Source organism: Calypte anna, chromosome 4A (genome assembly GCF_003957555.1).
Source record: "Calypte anna isolate BGI_N300 chromosome 4A, bCalAnn1_v1.p, whole genome shotgun sequence".
In the NCBI taxonomy this organism is placed as follows: Eukaryota; Metazoa; Chordata; class Aves; order Apodiformes; family Trochilidae; genus Calypte; species Calypte anna.
Window position 1 is genome coordinate 32,335,291 of NC_044248.1, and position 18,439 is coordinate 32,353,729.

At 37.1% G+C, this 18,439-nt stretch overlaps 1 protein-coding gene across 1 annotated transcript in view; it reads left to right on the plus strand.

The window, feature by feature from the left end:
* PDGFC (platelet derived growth factor C) overlaps window positions 1-18,439 on the plus strand; it is a 128,632-nt gene that overhangs the window by 23,442 nt on the left and 86,751 nt on the right. The window lies entirely within an intron of this gene.

Here is an 18,439-nt window from a genome sequence, read left to right on the forward strand (position 1 = left end):
TTGCTTTGAATGATAATGAAGCAGATGGCATCCTCTATTATCTGAAGCTGGAAAACTGGTATATAGAGAATAAAAGATCAAACATCTGCAGTTGTGGAATCATCAATGAAAAGCTCATAAGATAAAACCTCTCTGGGATTCAAAGCCTTGTTGAACTCCCAATGGCTCTTTCCAACCTAAGTTGATAGGAAATCTGTATTTGTAATCCTGGGGTATTTGTGGGAGCTGTGGTAGTGGGGGCACCAAAGGGTTAAAAATCATTCTTTTTTTTTTTTTTTTTTTTTTTTAAACTTCCAGATTTCTTCACCTTTAAAACAGCAGGTTCCTGGCTGTTTTATCTGAAATTGGAAGGGGAATAATTCTTACCTGTCAGAGCACTGAAATTGTTTGCACCATCAAAAAAGCTTGATGCAACTTTTGTGATGACCATGTGAACAATAGCAATGCAATCTGCTTTTTAGCACAGCTTCAGGATAGTCTTAACAGTCTTTTTGTGGTCACTGTGGTTAGTTATCAGAAGCCTTGCATTTGAGTGAGGAGAAGGTAATACAAAACTGTCCTTAATAACAGGAAATATTTGCCATTTCACCTTCAGCACAAAAGAATTCATGTTTGCTGAAATGCTGGGTCCTTCTAAGGGTCAGAACTGTGAAGCTGTTACATCCTTTGCTTCAGAACTCCTTTCAGTTTTGTCTGTTTAGAGTCAACCTCTCCTGTATTCTCAGCAAATAGTGATTGGTTTTGTTTTGTGTGGTGTGGGTGGGCTTTTCTGCTGTCTTTGTTTGTGTTTTGTTTTTTTTAATAGGATACAGAAAAATGGTACGAAAATAACATTTTGAAACTTCTGGACAGGAAAATTGGAATACTAATTTTAGCTGGTGAGGCTGGGAATGTGATGCTGAGCTTGGGTATTAGTAAATTAGACCCAGCTAAAATAGGTGTTCTTGCCAGTTTAATATTTGTAGTAGTATCAGTTACTGTTCAACTTCAGGGCTAAAGTTACCACTTTATTACAATAGCTAGAAATCAGAAGAATGTTTTTGAACTGACATAATTCAAAGTTAAAGTAATTGATGGAGGCATTTGTCTTTTTTTTAATTGAAGACAATGCACAGATTGGGCATGAGCACAGTGAAATTTTACTGTATTTAGGGCATTTGACTTTGTTATAAAAGTCAGAAATGCTCTGCTTCTGGCAAGCTTTGTCATCATCTGAGCTGTCTCGCCACGCAGATGATGTTCTTCTCTTGAACTTGCCAGCTGGGCAAGTTGGGAATCAGATTGTACCTGCTGCACATGTACACACACATGCTCCCCACAAACTCAGTGGCAGTGCCTCTAGTAATAAAGAATTCTGCTGTTCTTTCCTCAGGTTCAGCTCATGGTGGGAGAGGCACAGGATTTCTCCTTCTCCTCAGGGATTTCAAACCTTGTTTCTGATGTTTCTGGAGACAAGCTGTAGCATGGCATTTAAGGATCCATCCAGGAGTATGTCATTTGATGAATTTGAACCCATCTCTGAGTGAAACTGAACCAAGGCTTGAAGTAATCCTGGTGTTTCTTAGGATAGGAAGCTGTTGCTTAAGAAGCAGAGTAGAAGACTGGGTGGAGGTTTTTTTTGCTTGTTTTTTGTTTGTTTGCTTTTTTTTGTTTTTTGGGGAGGTTTTTTGTTTGGTTTTTTGCGGTTTTTGGTGGGTTTTTTGGTTTTTTTGTTGTTTTGTTTTGTTTGTTTTGTTTTTTAATAAATGAGTGCCTTAGGACTTAGAGAAGGAGGCTCTGGCTTATGGATCTGAGTGGGTCAGCTCTGATTTGGGCACTGAGACCTTTGGAGAAAGAGGAACTTCTTTCAATAAAAAACCCAGCCCACTCTGAAACCCCATAAAAACTCAGAAAAGCACATCTTCTTCCAACATAGAGTTTTATTTTCTTGAGTCTGCTTTAAGGCTTTTCATGGTACACAAAGTGATTTGAGCTGTTTAAATCCTACTGTCCTTTACAGGAGGCGAATACAGATTTCCAGATTTGCTTGGAAACCATGTACCCAATGGTGTACTCTCATGGGGTTTTTTGGCTTTTTTTAATCATTCCTTTTCTATTTTCATACTTTGAAATTCTGATTTTTTTTTTTTTTGTATGGTTCTTCTAGAAATTGATAATTGTCTCTATGTAAAACCAAAAATAGAACACACACTGTCTGGCATCATTTTGGTAAAATGAAAATCTACACATTTTATTTATATTGCTCTAAGTAAACTCTAATCTGTTGAGTGAACATCTGTATTGAGAAAGAGAATGTGCATATCTCTTGGACATGGCTTTGAGATCTTGGTTTTCAAGGACCTTTTGAGAATATAAAGTAGGGTTTATTTTCTTTCAAATTTTAGACTTTGATGGTTCGTATGTCAGTATGGATAGACAGTAGATGGTGCTGGTAATGGTGCTGGCATTTTTTATCACCTTTTTCCACTTGATAAATACAGATGTAAAATACAGCTGTACTGTAGTCAGAGATGCTCTGTCAATTCTACTTCTTGAATTACTTTTTTTAAAAATTATTTTTGTTTCCTCCCAACGTTCTTTTTCCTTTCTTTTGTCTTATTTGAATAAAGCCTAAATGAACTGTGGCCCACTGACTGGGAGATATCCAGGAGTCCTTTATGCTTTATTCAGAAAGTAAAGTAAAAATTTGGAGAATCTTGCCTGTGCAGCAGGTCATAAGTATAAACACTACTTAATTCTTAAATTTGGTACTGTTTTCAGAGACTCACTATTTGTCTCAAGAATTAATCTAATTTACAGAAGAATTTGATACAGCTTGCATTTCTAGAAATGTGGGAGCAAAATAAATCTATGCAGTACAGAATGTGTATTTATAACCATTAAGATGCTACTATGAGAGGATGAAATAATAATCTTATATTTAATATTAGGATGCATATCATACCTGTTGAAGAGATGTTATAAACTTGAATGTGAAACAATGAAGTCCTCCTCTTGTTTAGATGTCTAGTGGAGATAAAGCACCAAATGCAGTCCTGTTTTTCTCTTGGATGAAACTATTGTATTATAAAGTGTAAGTCTTATAAACTCAAAAATGTGAATGTGGATAAACAGCTTTGTACCTTATCAACAGTATATCAGCTGGAGGACAAACCTATAAAAAGGATGTTCTGGAAGCTGTGACTTTTGATGGCTTTTCTGGAGATATATTTTGATTCTGAAAAAAAGCATTTTTGGCATTACCTAAGTGGAAAGAAAGTAAATCAAGACAGCTCCTGTTTCGGCTTCAAAAACTTTAATTTTATAGTCAATGTGAAGTTAGAAGCCCACCCAGTTCAGTCAAAGTCAGGGTAGGGCTTGACTCTCATAGTGTTTTCTCAATAAAGCTGAAATTAGTTGCCAGAAATTTTGGAAGCTCAGTATATATATAACTAAAAGAGTTGTGACTTCTGGTAATGGTGATGTTGTAACTCCAGTTTCCAGTTCTTGCTTTAAAAAAATGCCTGGCTTGCCTTGGTGTAATAATCACTGAGTTTTAAAAAATTTCTATCTTTTTTTTTCTTTTTTCCACATATATGCCAATAGTCTTGTCTTGTTTGGTCTGTTTTCTAAGTAGAAATGATGGTCCTGTTAAGAACTGGAGTTGTGGATAAATATGTAGGTCTCCACTGACCACAAAACTCTAATTGCATGGCAGGTATATGAAAAAACAGATTTTCATGGAAGCAGTTTGTTGAAGGCCATTATAGCCAAGTTCTCATGGAAGCTTTCTATCATGTAAAGCCATTGTATCAGACCATAAGAGGAGAGGTCTCCAGCTTTACATTGGAGCTGTTAAACCAGAGAGAGAAAAAGATGGAGATGTAAAATTGAGAAGCCTTGTAGTTTATCATCAAAGATGTGCTGTCAGTGCTAAAATATTGCATTCACATGGGACAAGGGTGGATGTTGTCCCCTGCATGTGAAGCAGTGCAGCACTGTTCTGTTCAGCCTTTGTTCTCCCCTACAATAAAACAGGAATGAGACTCTGTTGAGAATGCATCCTTAGGGAGAAACAGCCTCAAGTCTTTTGTGTACAGCTCTGCACAAGTAGTGGGATCATTCACCACCTATGGAGTAGGTTGCAATGCAGTTTCTGGCTAAGAGCTTATAGAATCAGTCTTAGCATTTAATTCCCAAACTGGTACATTATGATTATATTCTGTATCCATGCATCTAGACGGGATCTCATGTGTCCTGTGCTCTGTAAGATCATGCCTACCCTTGTTCACATTATCTTTTCTAAGTCAATTGACTTTACAGTATACTTGGAGTCCTGAAACCCTGCCCCTTGGTGAGAAAAGATTGACTAAATAGAGCTGATTACTAATAAGATCAAGTCTTTGCATCTAAAAAAACCTAATTTAAAGATGCTCATCTTTCCTCCTGTGTCTCCCCCATCCTCTCCCTGTGTTTTGTATCTTTCTGTCCCTGTGGCTTTTTTAGTGCTAGTTCTGTAACTAAAAGGCTCACACAGGTGGCCCTGTCAGGCTCTAAAAGTGTTTCCTCAAGCAATAGGAAGAGACTGCCTGAATAATGGAGGTTTTTACATTTAGGGCTGGTCTTGCTTAGAAACTCTCAGATAGGATGTATGCAAGAGAGCAATAAATTATCTGTAACTTGTAAAACATTCTGGGATACACATGGGATACAAGATCAGTTGGCAGTGCAGGTTTTCCCATGAAGGGTATGTTTCTAAGGTATCTGGCAAATTGCTTCATCAATCTTGCTGCTTACTCTTTAATAATGGTGATAGTTTACTTTCAGTATTATTTCTTTGGGTAAAGCTTGTTGAATGGTCCCCAGGATCATGTAACCAGTGGCTGATGGAGTTCCATTTTCCAGCCCTAAGAGCTTTACTGGCTTAAAAGTAAGTTTGAAACCTTCAGAGATATAAATTTCTGTCCCACACTTTCACTTTAAACTCCTGCTTTAATTAATAACAGGCTTAACTCTTATAATGAGTATAGTCTGGGGCCATGAGCTTGTGTTAAAAACCTATTTTTGTTGTCCTGCATTTTTCTTGTCAGTGAAGTCTGTATTTTAAAAAACCAGATGCATTGTCAATGATGCTCCTGGATGTGTTCTGAAACAAATGTTGAAAATAATGGAAAAACAGAATAGTGAAATGTGAAATGTGAAGGTAGAGTAGTAGAATGCTGGTGGAGTGCAAAGTAGAATAGCTGGGACAACTGAAAAAATCAGACAGTAATCTGGATTGTTTGGGTTTTTTTCTTCCTTGTGTGTATGTATATGTGTGTGTGTTGCAAAAAAGCATATACATGTGTATATGAAATATGTTTATGGAAAGTGCTGTAACAGTAAAACTTGGGGTTCAGCTGATGATTTTGAAAGAAAACCTGTGAACATGACTAGAACCAAGTGATGCTTTTAGAAACAACAGTGTAGTAAGGTGACAGGTGACCTGTAACATAATACAAATTTAGGGTCATACAGTTGAATCTTTAGCTCTATAAATAAGTAAAACTAGTAATGCTTTTGAAATTAAACACTGCAAATTATTCCATTCCAGATTGGTTACAAAATATTAATATCTATCCCTGTAAAAGCAGGAATTTACAGAAAGAACATGGACAAATCTTTAGCACAAGAAATCTGAGCAGCATCTGTGTAATATTGTGCGTGGTATTTAAATAATCCATGAATTAGTCACACATTTATCAGTTTAACATTGCTCTAGCCGAAAGTTCACACTGGACTGGAAGCATTGAATCCCATAAACACTTTTCCCAAAAGCTAATCTGAGAAGCCTTAAGTTTGTAGTTTTTTGGGTTGGTTGTTTGTGTGTTTGTTTTTGTTTTGTTTTTTTGTTTTTTAAAGGAAGGGAAAAAAGCCCGCAAAATCCAGAAAAATAGTGAAAGTTTGGTAAATAATATTTTGAAGTGAAGAAAATATTTAAATTTTTATATGACTGTATTAATCTCGAGTTGCAGTAAAGTGCTGTTGTTGCATTATGTGCTCCATTACTTGGGATTTAGATCCAATACTGATTTGATATGGAAAATGTAGAGCTAATACTTTCCCAGGCAATAAAAGGGTAGGTTGCTTCCTCATCTGCTTCTCTTCTTATTTAAGACTGCTCTGGCCATGAGCAGTTTTGCCATTTACCTGGACAAATCTTAGAGTTCTGTGACCCTGCTTGGTCTGACACAAGTAGTCTTGTGAGCCATGGCAAGCAAAACAAATTTGCAGGTCTGTGCCAGGAATTTATAAAGCCAATTCTCTTGCCAACAGCTGGAATGATCAGCTCTGCAACCACAGCCTCTGACCAGAGACATTCCATGCCTGCTCTGTCTGAGGATCTCTTTATAACATCAAAGCCATCATAATGACTTCAGAACACCTGCTCTGTCATGGGATCACAATGGTTAAGTTTCAGGCCTAATGAGAGGCCCTGAAAAGTAAAGATCTTGTAATTAATGTCTGTGACACAGAATCTGCAGAACACAAGGGCTGCAATAATGGGTATGAATCTTTATTGAGCTGGTATTACTGTATGCTGCCCTAGCTCCCAAGAAGCCCTTCTCTGAAGGGTTTAAATGACAAAGGCCAGAAGCAATATCAGGGACACTTGGCTTAACTTCCATGTCACAGCAGCTAACAGTGAACAAAGAGCATCCTTGTAACCTTTGCAGAATAAAACATGGAGTGTCTTGGTTTGGTTCTTTGGGTTTTGTCATTCTGGAGTTAAACCTGGTGTTGCAGCATCATTTCAGGCTTGTTGCAAGGACAAAGTGGTAGCGTGTTTTTTTGTTTTGTTTTTGTCTGCTTTTTGTGTTTTTGTTTGTTTGTTTGTTTTTTTAATATGATTTTACTTTATTCTGGAAGTAACAGGCATGATAATTTCAGTGTCCCCTATCCTAACAGTGTGTGTGCTATAAATCGTGTTAACAATAAAATGCTCCTAATTTTGTATACTTGACTATATATATATATATATATATATATATATACTCGCATACTTGACTGTTGTATTAATGACAAACTTCTGATTATTGAAACTTAGACCTCTTGATTTTAGGCTGTAGTTGACCTGTGTATGTGAAATTAAAGGTAATTCTCTCTTATGAACATGGTAACACAAGATGGTGTTCTCAGTTGCCCTGCAAAACTGTGTTTGACTTCACTGGAATCCATCTCTTACCTTCCCTAGCTGTATGTCTGAAGGACCATATCTTTTAAAAGCTATGAAGACAAGTAGTTTAAAAAAAAGCAAATAAATAATAGTATTATGATCAAGCCATTAGCTGTGTGCAAGGATTGTGGATACTGAGGACCTATTTTGGTGCCTGCTGAAGTATTTCAGAATCTTCTCCTTGACCTAAACGAATGAGTGGTTCTGCTTAGGCTGCTCTGGACCATGGCTTTGGCTGAGAGGTCCCTGCTAGTGTATCCCTCGGGAAACAGAGACACACTTAAAGACCCTAGGGGGTCTTTTTTTAATTAAACAAAGCCAGAAGGATATAAATTGGCATTTAGTCTCTGCATATATTGGCTAGCCTTAGATAAGTAGTTGTGCTCAGCTCCTCTTAGTAGTGTATTGGTGTTGACTTCCTTGACCTACCTACTGTAATCAGCTGTTTTCACAGCAGACACCCACCATGTGCATCTCAGTAATGGGCCTGCTATAGGGAAGCAGGGAAGTGTTTCTTGTTAGCATGGTCACAGGTCCAGTGTTAAGTGGCTAAAAAATTTAATAGGCTTTGTATTCTCATTCATCTTTATTCCTGCTGCTTGTTACTTGTTTCTGACAGCCAACAGTGTAGGATTTGAAGCACATCTTTGTTTATTACAACACATGGAGGTTATAAGAAAATGAATGATTTTCCCAGATAATATATTGGGAAGTTTTGGTGTGCAGTAGGATAGTCTGGGGGAGGCTGAGGGGAGACTTTACCACTCTCTACAGCTACTTGAAAGGAGGTTGTAGTGAGGTGAGTGTTGGCCTCTTCTATCAGGTAAATAACAATAGCACTATAGGAAATGACCTGAAGCTGTACCAGGGAAGGTTTAGACCAGATATTAGGAAGAATTGTCTTTACTGAAGGATTAATCAGGAAGTGGAACAGGCTGCCCAGCGGGGTGGAAGTCATCATCCCTGGAGATATTCTAAAAACATGTGGGTATGGATGTCAGGACAATGCTCCAGTGGGCTTGGTATTTTTTTCTGAGTTGTTGGTCAGACTTGGTGGTCTTAGAGGCTTTTTCCAACCATGGCAATTCTGTGATTTGTAGTTATTTGAAGAATTTTGTAAGGTTGCTTACTAGACTTCTGCTTTTGAATCCCAGAATGCTTAAGAACTAAGCTGAAGGCACAGCAGGTAAGATTTCTAGAGAATAGTGTATTGCTAAGTGGTACTGCCATGATTGAGTCTGGTACCAATACTTTCATATACAGAATATAGACAGATAGGAAATAAATGAGAAAATGAGATGGAAATGAATGTAAGAACAGAGAGAGGATGTGGGAGTAAGATGAAAAAGAAGGTTTATCAGTTCCTCTCCTGCGGAGGAATGGAAAAATGAAAGAAATTGCAGATACAGAAGAGCAGATGCAGGAGATGATAAATGCCTTTGCTGAAGAAGGGCAAAATGTGAGAGAAACTAGGATGGCTGAGATAAAACTGCAACTGATGGAAATAATCTGTTGTTGTTCATCCTAAACCTGTAGTTAGTGTAAATCAAAGCATTTAATCTGAAAAAATCAAGTATGCAGCTATACTGTGAAGCAGCCCCATTGTCAGTGCCCATTTTGAGAAGATCAAATAGGCTGTGCTGTGCTGAAAGTGTATTTTATACTTAATACTTCAGTGTCTTCATATTACAAATAGGATTAAGCCTGCTTTCTCACTTTTGTTTAGACCTTTTGCAGAAACAAGAGACCAGCCAAGAACTATGAGAAGTTTGACATGTATTTCAGTTATTATATTAGTATTATTGTGTTACTCAGTGTTTTTAAACAATATGTAATTTCCTCTGCGTTGTTATACGTATGCAGAAATTTTCTGTATAACTCAAATTCAAAAAATGGAATACAGTTGATTATATCCTCAGATTGTCAGATATAAACCACATATTCTCAGCAATAAGAAAATGATGTTGGGTTGTTTTTTTTTTTTTTTGACACTGGAACATGTCTATTGAAGACTATCCAAGGCAGAACACCTGCTGTTTCAATATATCTGTAGTTTTTTTAGGTGCATCAGGAGGGAATGTGTTTGTATACTGTTGTGTGACGTGTAAACTTGAATTTCCTTTCTTTAAAAACTGCTATTTGAGATGCAGTTCTTTTCTGGCAACATTTGAATGAGTCTGTGTTTTTTTTTTACATCACCAGGAACATGGGGTACTGGGAAGCACCTAAAGTAGCAGTGATATTTCTTTTAAGGTTAGCTGTTCTCCAGAGCTCACATTATTTTAACAGCAATATCTTTTTTTCTTTTGGAAGCTCCATAGAAATGACTACACTGGGGGGGATTTGTGTGATTTAGTTCTCTCCCATGCTGACAATTATTTTTTTGTGGGTTAGGTGTGTAGTTCAGAGATCATAGATGTAGCTGCTGCAGGGCAAGGGTAATGAAGACTATGTGAAAGGAAGAATGTGGAGACTTGAATAAATTTCTGGTGTACTCGAAACTGTATGTTCCAGTTTCAAGTCCTAATATTAGACTATGGCAAAATCTTACCTCAGATTGGGTTCACATGTATTTTTTTGTCTTGAAAGGCTCTGAAGTCTAACAAACCATTTGTAGGGCAGAACTTTTTTCTGAAGCATTTATATGTAACAGAAAGATTTGGAAGATATATATATATTTACATATAAAATTGGTTTTTTTAAAAACTATGCTATTGACAAAGTTACGTTGTTGCTCTATATCTATGCTGTTGGGTTTTTTCCTAGGTAGCCCACAGTATCTATGATGAGAAATTTGATAACCTGAAAATACAGGCAGTTCTGGTGCTTTTTCTTTGCTTTTCCTCTGAACATTGTCAGTCATGACAAAATTCTAAAAAAAGTTATAAATCCACAAGCACTGAAGTCTTGCTCTGCCTTAATGTCATACAATCAACTGATTCATTCATATTTGCATATTTATGGAGATAAAAATGACATAATCATGCCTCATGCTTTTTTAATCCCCTTTTTTTAATAGGTAAGAAAAATTATTGGGTTTTTTTAGTTCTTGAAGAACCAAGCTAGTTGTTTTAAAAGCAAGTTCAAAAAAGTAACTGAAGTCACTGAGTACAGGATTAAATCTTGGAACAGTGGCAGCAAAAGTTTATGTTAAAGCCCTACCTTGGTTCCATGAGATGCTATATGGAACAGTAACACTAGTAAGGTTTTGTGGTTAGACATTTTAATGAATTAGTTGTTTTTCCTTTGAGCAAGCCACCAATAGGTTATGCATCTGCAAAACTGTTTTGTTTTTTTTTTAGCTGAAGTATAGCCCTCTGTTAATCATCAGCTCACTTTTTATTATATATATAATCTTACAAATTTGAGATTATCCTATGTATCTTTTAATATCTGGGTCTGGTAGATAGTATTTTCTTTTAAATAAAAATATGTTTTTAAAATAGTTCAGGATTTTATTCCAGCATGACTCATGTTCATATGACCCAAAGTACTTTGTAATTCCTTGTGTAACCTCCTATTTGAGATATTTATACCTATTCCCCATCTGATTACAAGGGTGGTGTATGCTTCCTATGATCATATTAAAATGATGGGCATGAAATAAAAATCTGTATCACAGTGGAACAACTAATGCAAATTTCCATTATAAAGTGGTTGTTTTCCCTCTTACTGCTGAAGAGAAAAGGAACAAAATTTTGAGGGCTGGGGGCCTAAATGGATTTGTGTGCACATGGATGTGTGTGTGCAAATAAACATACACCTGTCTGGCAGGAGGAGAGGAGAAAAGATCTATTCACAGTGTGGAATCCATAGTATCCTTTGGATATTTGTCCCTTAGGTCAAATTCTCAACTCTCTGTTAGAAACTATACTTGTAGCATGGCTATGTGGAAAGGTTCAAAATATCTCTAGCTAAGCCAGGGGTCAGAGTAAACATCTTTGGTTGTAGTCATTCAGGGTTCGCTTCTGTAATTAATATTTTGAGGGTTTTTTGACCACTGTCTGGGAAATTCCTTTTGTCTAGTATAGGACGTTAACTATGTGCACAACTGGTACCCAGAATAAAACTCCCTGCATGTTTACTTTGTTTTGTAGTGGGTCTCTAAAGGAAGGGTAACTCAAGCAGTCCCACAAATCTGTACTCCTTAAAAGTTTTACTTATAGGTAAAATAGAAAAAAGAGAAAACAAATTTTTTTTTTTGTATTTAGGATTCCTGGGTTTTAAACATGCAGTCTCCACATGTATTCTGAAGAGTTTTTACCTTGAATTGTACCTTGTTTGGGACAGGGATTGTCCATGAGGACTTTCAGACTTTCATACTTTAATTCTCATAATGGCATAGACCCATAGAAAAAGTATTTCTAGTCATGCAGATTGCCACTGTTTCTGTTGTTGGACATAATTTTTTTCTTAAGATTCACTCCTCTACAGTTGTAAATTTTAGTGATTAAAAAAATAGCTCATTAATAGAGGAACAAGGAATTTGCTTTCCCAGATTGTGCGGTTTAGAAGGAACAATGTGCTTCATAAATTGATCAAGCTTCCTTTTAAAGGCATCAGAGTTTTCTTGTGTATTTTCATCTTTGGTCTCTGAAATTCCTATTAAAAGACTAAGAAATGGAAAGTATCGAAGAGGTGAGTAGAGGTATAAGGATTTACAGTAAAAGTTGGTTGCAATTAGGTTGGAAGTGGGAGGCAAATCAGGAGTCCTGATTACAGTTCATCTGAAGGGCAGGGCTGAAGCACAGTAGTAACTCTGTGTTAAGGTTTCTCCATGGTGTTGTTTTTATCAGTAAAAGAGGTAGAAAAATGTGTGCTGCAAATTATGAAGACTATTAAAATAAACTTGCTTTAGAATCAAAAGCAAAGAGTTTCTCTGAATATTATTAGCTCATAGGCAGATTTAAAAAATCTCAATTAATTCCAGAAAGCCAAGAACCAAGAAACATGGATAGAAGATAATATCATTACCTTGATGCCACTTTAATGGGGAAATTCAGCCCGAGGAAGAACCAGTGGAACCAGCAGAGTGGTGGCTTGAGCCTGGCCCTAACAAAGGACTCCCCATTAGGGGATGGCGAGGAGGAAACCCACCTAGAACCTTGTGGGTCAAGACAAGGGCTAGGAGATTTTCACAACACCAATTACTATCATGAGCTAAACAGATCCAACTTGGGGAAAAAACAATTTAATTTATCATTAATTAAATAAAAACAAGGCAAAGAGAGAACACAAACCAGAGATTACTTTTTCCCCAACCCTCCCTTCTTCCCGAGCTCAGTTTACTTTGTTCTTTATCTCTACCTCTTCCCCCCAGGTGTCAGAGGGGGACAGGGAATGGGGTTTACAGTCCAGACATCACAGGTTGTTTTCTGCCACTCTTTCCTCTTCAGGAGGAAGGATTCCTCACAGTCTTTCCCTCCTCCATCGTGGGGTCCCTCCCATGGGAGAAAGTTCTTCACGAACCCTTCCAATGTGAGTCCCTCCCGCAGATTACAACCCCTCAGGAGCAAACTGCTCCAGCCCAGGTGGTCCAAAGAGCCATGGACTGCTTTGACAACAGTCCCCTCCATGGCTGCAGGTCCAACAACATCTGCTCCATGATCTTCCACAGCCTGCAGGTCCACAACTGCTCCAATGGGATTCTTCACCACCACTGCTCTGCCATGATCCTTCGGGGTCTGTTCCACCATGCTCCTCTGTGGGCTGCAGGGCACAGGCTGCAGTCTCACCATGGGATGTGGAGAAAGAAAACCTCTGTTCAAGCACCTTCTCCATGCTCTTCCTCAACCACCTTGGTCTCTCTGCTCTAGCTTTGCTCTCCTCAGGTGTTCTCTTCTTCTTCTTATGTTCTGTCTTCACATGTTGCTCTCTTTCACCTTCCCCTCTTCTCTGCCCTTCTCTTAATCACTGGGTTTTTCCCCTTCTTGAATATGTTAATGGCAGAGGTGAACATCTTTTATTCACTGATGGCCTGAGGTGGGGTAAGGCATTTCAGAAACTACTTACCTGAGTCACCCACAGCCTTGGGGACCCCTTCCCAGGCTCCGCATCAATCCAGAACAAGCAGTGATGGAGAGATCTGTGGGAAGTGAAGAGAAAGCCTGTGAGGCCACATGGTAACAAAGACTTTCAACTTACTGTATGAAAACCAGAGATGCTGGGCAGCTATAACTTCCCTCTTCTAAAGTATGGGACTCCACTGAGGTTGTTTTTGGAGCTAGATACTGTTGTGACTTGGACAAAGCTCAAAGGAAAGTTGCAGAGCTATTTATAGAGAATTATGAGCTGTGTATTCTAGCTAAGCAATACCTAAGGCAAATATAATAAACCTTAAAACAATTGAAATTACTGAAGTTCTAAGGAAAAAGGAAATGTATTTAGGTGAGTGTGTGAAGAAATAGTGGCTAGACACACAGGCATTCAAAGGGGACAAAAAAGGAGAAAAATCTGATTACAAGGCATGAAATGCAATTTGAAAGAATACATTAAATTATTTGGTGGTTTTCTGAGTAAAATGGAAAAAAACTCTTTACTGGAGGACTTTGAAGCTGCACGTGTCTTTCATCTTCTGCTTTTTCTGCTTCTTACCAATTTGCCTAAGCAGAAATGTGAGGTCAGCTCTTGTTCTGCCCTTTGAACTTGCAGGGGGTGAAATTCAGTTGTCTTTCTCTCAAAATGCAATAATGTATTGATAACTGGTGCTTCACTTTCTAAGTTAATTTCTGCAGAATAAGACATAGCTATTTAAAAAGTCCCTGAGAACTTAAGAGATCTTTAAACATGCATCATTGTGTAGCAGCTTAGACAGGGTTAGCTTTTTGTGGTTCATCTGCTGAACCCAACTGGGAAGTGCTGACCTGAAGATTCATGTCATGCACTGGGCTGTCTGGGTTCAGTGGCCTTGCCTGACCTTTAGACCAGATTGATTTCTAAACAGTTTTTATTAATTAAAATTCAAGCTAAATTACATGAGTGCACCTGGAAGTTCACTCTGTCTAGGCAAAAAACGAACTGGTGACTATGAGTGGTTTTCACTTGTGCAGTAGCTCTGTGAAAGCTTTTTCCATTGCCCTGCTTGCATGTTTGTTCCCAGAACACCGTTTTGTGCTGCTGTGGGGGCTGCTCAGAATTGGACCTGAGTCAGCTAGTGGGCCAGCAGACAATTCTGGGTTTAGGTCTCTAATGTAGGCTTGTTTTAACCCTTTTGAGTCTCATTCCAAGGTTTGTGTTTTCGAAGTTCCTGTGAAGCTGAAATAACAGAATTTATAGTTAAGGGAGTTGCAAACAAGCAGAAAAGGTTGGATAAATATTTTTTGAATGGGGAAAATTATAATTTTTGTCAGGGTTGACTCTTGTTCTTTGAAGGTTAAGGAAATGCTGCAGTATTCATTTTTAAACTTTTTTTTTAAAAATAATTTAACAGATGGTGAAAGTTGTGAATGCCTTTTTTTTTTTTTTTTTTTTTTTTTCCCCAAGAGTGATTTGAAATGAAGACTGTAATGTGACCTTACAGAGAGTTTATTCCGCTTGTAAAGTAGTGGAACAAACATTAGCTTTCTCTTTATCAACTGTTACTTGCAATGAAGATGGAGATAATAATTTAAGGATCTCATACAAGAACAAGGGTATGTAATCGGCGAGATTACTGGTGTATGTTCCTCCCTTGAGATTATGATTAATGGTTGGAAATCCCTAACTTTCTACTTTGGCATAAATTTCAGAAATGCAGAGTGCAAGTTTGCCTTCATGAAAGCAATTCACAGACACAGTTATGTTGAGTGCTTTCAATACCATATTGGAGCATCTTTTTGAAGACTGATATTTTAACCATTGTTTTCCTAAAGAGAGCACAGTGGGAAAATATAAAGTATATGCCATATTTGTTAAATACAGTTCAGAATGCTATTTGCATGTACAGTTGTAACCAATAAAGGAAGCTGAGCATCTGTTAACCCATACCTTTTAGGGATTGGGTAAAAGATACTGTAGAATATAAAGTAGCCAAATATTTAAAAAAAAAAAAAAAAAAAAAAAGTCAGTATTTGAAGAACCAGCAGCAGTAAAAGTCACATCTGGTAAGGCCTTGGTCCTTGGTCCCTAAGGCACTATTAAAGAATTGCAACTTTCTGTTTACTTCAAGCCTATGTCACTCTTAATATTAAGATACAGTTAGTTAGAAAAATGAAAAATACCATTCTGTTGCTCTTGCTATTCTTCCTTGTTTCATGGTAAGACACATAAAATTTTCATTAAAATAACAGAAGATTGAACCATTGCCATGTTTGCTGCAGTTTCAGTAGCTGTCAGCTGATAGTGCCAGGACTACACAAAGCCTGGTGAAGCAGGACGTAAGAAAACAGAAGAGAGAACATAATGATTTTCAGCCTCTCTCCATGAACATAGAACCTCATGGGAGCTGCATTTGAACAACTTCTTCAGTTTAGTTATGCTAAATTCTGATGTGGTTGTTTTATTGTTTTGGCACCCAAATATGAATAAGGGGATATGTGTGTTTTTCGCTTTTGAATAACGTTGCCTTTTTTGTCAATTTCTTCTTCAAGAACATGGAATACTATCAAGTAATACTATTAAATATTAGTAATATGTAAAATGCATATGTCAGATTACTTTAGTTTTGTTCTTTACACTCTTACAAGCTGTTAACTGGTGGAGAAAAGACATTTCCTTTTGCCTTTAAAGTTGTGTGTAGTTTACATTATTACTTATGCTACATGTGCAAGCATATACATGGATTCAAGTCTATATACAAATCAATGGTTCTCTAGTTTTGACATGTTAAGTGTTCAAAACAAAGTGGGTAATAATGCTAAAGACAGTTTGTGACTAGAACTGGGAGCGTTTTGTGACTATTGACATTGCAGTCAGCAAAACTGTTCAGGGGGTTTTTAATCAGAAAGCTATTTTAGTACTTCTACCAGATATTCAAATTTTGGTAATGTTAATTAATAATTGTAAAAATGTTATCGAAAGGGAGTGTTTTGTGAAATAGTTACTTAAATCATGATGCAGACTTTGAGTTTATACACTATATTGTTTCATTTTCACGACTTAAGGATTTGTGTGTTTTATACTAACTTATAATAAAAAAGCTTTTAGTATAAAACTTTATAATAACCTTAAGTTAGTATAAAGTATAACTTTCAGTATAAAGGGAAGATTCAATACTGTTGAGTCCATTTTTGATCTGATGACTCTCTTGTTCTGAATCTGAGACCTAAGAAGCTTCTCAGACTTGTTTGAAGATACCTTTTTAAGAGCCTTCTGGAAAATAGGTCCACGGTCTCAAAAAGGAAGGGATTAGACATTACTAAGGATTCAGTGAACCATACAAATTTAATTTGAACAATTTCAGGTTATCTCACCTTTTATCAGTAAAATGCTTTGATATGCTAAGACTGACCTGTAAGACAAATAGAATTGCTTATAACAAAGCTGGAGTTACTGAAGTCAGCATTGAAGTGACATCTGTGTTCCTCAGACTTCAAAAAAAACCCTTTGTCTTCCTCTGAAGATTTAATAACTATAAACCAACACATCTTTCCTGTTTTTTTCTCACAACTGCTGACCATGTTTAACTATCATGCACCTGGATTTAAGAAATTTACCTTTTTTTGTTATCTTTTCCATTTAGAACTCTGTGATGGTTGTGTACAGTTTAGGTAAAAACTGGATTGTCAAGAATGTGGCTCCTTTAATTTTAGAATATGAGAAGATATTTTTAAGTACAAACATAATACTTAAATGTAAAAAAAAAAATCTTTGGTCTCTTTCTTCCTCTAAGTATATTTGTGGTTCTAAGGAAAAAAATCTGTAGTCTTGTAGCTTATTTTAGATGCAAATGGTTGGATGAGCTGCTTACTTGTCTGTGACAGCAGAAACACTCTTCTTGATGCTTAATTCTCTGGCTAGTGATGTAATAATTGATAAATCTGCCAAACTACTGTCTGAGACTGGCGGTAATTTTAAACTGTGTTTCAAGTTGTCTGGGGATGAGGGGTGGTATTTTCAGCTTCCCGAAAGATTATTTGGTTTCATGAACTATTTCCTGTGTATTTTGGGGCTTCATTATTTTAATGTGGGTTTTACATCTAATTCCTGAATACATTTACAGATACTAAGGTAAGCATAGGAGGTTAGCAGACTTCCAGTACAGCTTAAAGTACCGTGCTTCATTCAGGTGACACAGAAAGTTTTATCAGTTTGACCATAAGTGGGACAGAAAGATGAGTGGCCTCTGGAAAATTGAGATACAGTGGCAGGGTGAGGTATATGTGAAACACACCTCTCCCCTGAGAAACTGCATGCTTGAAGGAGGAGCATTTCAGCAATGCAGATAAAATAGAGAAATAAACAATGTAACTGATAACAAAATGAGTCTGGGCAATAAACAGGTCAGTCAAGAACTCGCTGTGGAAAAGAGTTTTATTGAGGATTTTAGGTGTTATTACGTAGTTCAAAACTGTTGATTTGTCTTTAACAACCATGTTTCAAAGGTTGTGACAGACCCAAGCAGTCATTCTGAAACTTGTTACAGTGTATTTGTTGTCTTTTCACACTTCAATGTTTTGCAGGCGTGCTCTTTATTTCTTAGTTTGCATAGTTCTACGGTGTAAATTCAGTTTTTTACATAATGCTTTCTTTGTCTGGTATGTGGTAAGAGATTCAGTGGTGGTGGGGCCACAACTCAAAAGCTGTATATCACAAATCATGCTGAGGGGGATGTAAGTCCATCCTTTAACATACATGCACAAATTTATCCCTGAGAAATTTGAAAACTGCCTTTCAGCTAGGTTACAAACACCTAGAAAAGGTTTGGTGTTTTTTTTTTTTTTTTTTTTTTGTCACCCCAAGTTCCACCAATTTTCTGCTGTACCGGAGGATAAAGGGGAGGGATGAAGGGAAAAAAATACTTAATGCTTGATTTTTTCTGAATTACATGAACATATGTGAGGGCTAGAACAAAACACACTTTCAGATATCTTTCTGCAGGGATTTTTTTTACAGAAATTTGGGGATGCTGGGGAAAATTGCAAATCCATAGTAATTTGGCTTTCTGCCGCATGTCTTTTGAAGAGTTAAGGAAAACAGGTTTTCTGCAGAAGGTGCCTTGCAGGTGGTAGAGCTTTCTGAAGTTGTATTTCCAACTTAGCTGGAGGATGCAAGAGCTTTTGGGCTCTGGCTGGAGGTGGTGGACATGACAGAATGCTCCCTGAGGCC